General features: G+C 44.5%; 1 pseudogene; it reads right to left on the bottom strand.

Annotated features, from left to right (window-relative positions):
- Window positions 1-615: 615 nt before the first annotated feature.
- Window positions 616-2,116, bottom strand: LOC149254731 (dicarboxylate transporter 1, chloroplastic pseudogene; annotated as a pseudogene).
- Between the last annotated feature and the right edge of the window lie 999 nt (window positions 2,117-3,115).

Below are 3,115 nucleotides of genomic sequence, written 5' to 3' on the forward strand. Positions count from 1 at the left end.
ACAGAGGCGATTCTACCACAAAGGCAAGCACTTCAGCCACAAAGACTCTATAGATGGTTTCTGGCTCACCACCAACCCTCACTTTACAATGACAAAAGATGGTTTCAGGCTGACCATAAACCATTACAAAGTGGTTTTAAGATCACCACGAACTTTCAGATGCCTTTAAAACTTACATTTCATTCCACATTTTGGAGTTTCTGGGTACATACAATGACCATTACAACAACTCGACTTGCTTATAACATGCTAGGGAGTCTATTCCACAAACCACACTAATTCAAACAAACATCTACTTTGTTGTCCACCATAAATGTTGTCCTTGCTCCTTTAGTGTCACTGTTGCACAAAATTAATATTTGGTACAATTCAACCTTGTTACCCACCACATAGTACATTTGCATCATCTTTCTAATTTAATTGTCTTGGATTTACCTGCATGATTTGTTAGAGTAGCTAATTCTAACAAAACCACTCCATTGAGTTAGCTAAGCTCAATGCTTATAATTCCAAAACATTTATAAATACCACATTTTACTGTTGCAGTGGCAGAATATTACCAAAGAAACTCGAACCCAACTGTTATGGCTCGTCCATCACCATGCTAACCAGCCCTCATTTCAAACTGATGGCCTCCATAGCACTTTTCCAAGTAAAAGAAATCCTCCGCCCAGACTTTCTCCGCCACTTCAAGGGTTCTGTCAATGGAATGGTCTCCATCCAGAAGAACCTCTGGCTCCACAATGGGCACAAAACCATTGTCCTAAAGAGAGGTGGGGTTCCTAAAGCACTTGCAACAGATAAAAAGGCAGTGAACATTGCCCCAATATGAGCTGCACCACTTGCAAATAAATAGTGAGAATAAAAGTACAACAATACCAATATTCCAAAAGAAAGCTGCCATGACAGACCGAGTCCACCTACAACCTTCACAACAGTCTGGCTAAACCATGAAATAAGACCATACTTGTTGAGATAACCTGCCATTGCAATTAGTGCAGCAAACCACGTAAGGGTGTCCCAAGCTACCGATTCAGCCAGGCACTCCTTCCATGTCACAACACCTGTGCAGAGAAGGACAGACAAACCAAGGATTGCTGCAGTGACGGCATCCACCTTCAACATTCCCCCAAATATCCAAAGGCCCACCGTGACCAGCAGCGTAGCGCTTATGATGGTCTCGTTCTTGGTCATTGGCCCCATTTTCTCTAGCTTCTCCTTGGCGAGCTTCGGTGCATCGGGGCTGCTCTTGACAGAGGGAGGGTAGATCACATAAAGAAGAAGCGGGACAACGATCAGGGACACCAAACCAGGCACCAGCGCTGCAACCGCCCAATTCGTCCACCCGATGGTCTGCTCGATGGTCCCCGCGGCAAGATTCACGCTTAGGGGATTAGCCGCCATGGCCGTCAAGAATATGGCAGAGGAAATCACGGACGTCTGGAAGCAGGTGGGCATGATCCACGATCCTAGACGTCGCTCCGTCCCGTCGCCAACGTTGCTTCCGCAGGCCACGCAGAGAGACTTCACAAGCGGCAAAAAAGATGCCTCCAGCTCGGGCGGAGACAGAGGGGATCGCTGGAGCGAGGAGCGCCTCGCTGAACACCAGGTTGTACCCTAACCCCAGCGACGAGCTCCCGAGAAAACTTCTGCATCAGGCTGGAAAGAACAGGGCCGGATCTGCACCTTGAAACCCTCGTAACACGCACCGAGATGAAAAGCCGTGCCCAATACAGGCCAACGATCTATGGAACAGATTGATCAAGCAATTTGCTATATGTTGCATCCTCGATATCTGATGCATCCTCGATGAAGGATCTTTGCGTCCTCGAGCAATCTGATATCTACTGTTATCTGTTGCGTGAGAACGTGATTACAGCCATGCTGCCACTGTGGCCTCACAACCACGCTTACTTGGCCTCCTGCGTGAAGGCACCGATTGATCCACCAATCGACTCGGATCAAACTCTTTATTTTCCCTCAACATACGATCTGGCCCTGATCGGAAAGGAGACCCTTTGGGTTTCTTGTGGGAATCGATATTTTGTGTGAGCGACTACCCAGTCAATTGAGAAGTGAAAAATTTCACACCGGCCTTGAGAATAGAGGCTGCCATTGCTGTTACCTAAACTTTCGAACAGAAAATCTCCGAGACTTTAATCAATTGAGACTCAGATTGGGCCTCGTTCCTCTCCGTAAATCTAAGGCCAATGAAGGCATGTTTGCCTCTACCGTCTTTAATTGCAGTAGTGGGATTTCATGTATCGGATCTGCGAAAAAAATACGGCTCTCTCCACTCCACTCGACACCTTCAGATCTGGGTTGTTCAACGAGCCCTCTCTCCACTCCACGCGACACCTTCAGATCTGGGTTGTTCAATGAGCCCTCATCACTGTGACAGGCAGCGATCTCCGATCTGTCATTTATCAATGCCTCTTTACAATTCTATTTGTTGTTGCAATCGCAACGCCTGAAGATATATCAGCGAACCTTCTTATTTTGAACGCAGGTCTTTTATGGCAAAGTGATCGGTTCTCACAGGCAGATATTTGATGGACAAACAAAAAAAAATTAAACAAAATATCCTCTTTTATTTCCCTGGCCCAGGAGGGGCCAAGGTCCCAGGCCCTCACGGGCTCTGACACTCTGATACCAAGATAAAATTGCAGACACTCAAAAATATATTCTATTATTTTTAATGAGGAAATTTACACACATATTTATACAAGCAATAGTCTCAAGATAGGAATTCTATCTTAGACATACAGTGGTGTGGTTGAGAGATTTTCTCAACCACACATTAAACTAGGAGAAACTAAATTCCTATTATGTAGGAACACACTCTTCAAATGGAAAATTACAACTATAAACAAGTAAGAAATAATTATTTCTAACTATAATTATTTTTTTTCTCTTTCATAGTTTTATGGATTATCAAGTCCAAATACTTGCACAAAACAGAACGGTCAACCCTGAGTGAATTGTTTCTGTGCGTCATTGATTACGATTTACTAGTATTAATGAATCTGAATCTTCCACAGAGATGTTGACATGTTGTTTCCGTCATTGATTTCGAATATTCGTTCGAAGCTTCCAGAGAGAAGGCGAATTTACA

Source organism: Pinus tabuliformis, chromosome 7 (genome assembly GCF_031772625.1).
Source record: "Pinus tabuliformis cultivar Carrire ecotype Pingquan chromosome 7, CPIR1, whole genome shotgun sequence".
In the NCBI taxonomy this organism is placed as follows: domain Eukaryota; kingdom Viridiplantae; phylum Streptophyta; class Pinopsida; order Pinales; family Pinaceae; genus Pinus; species Pinus tabuliformis.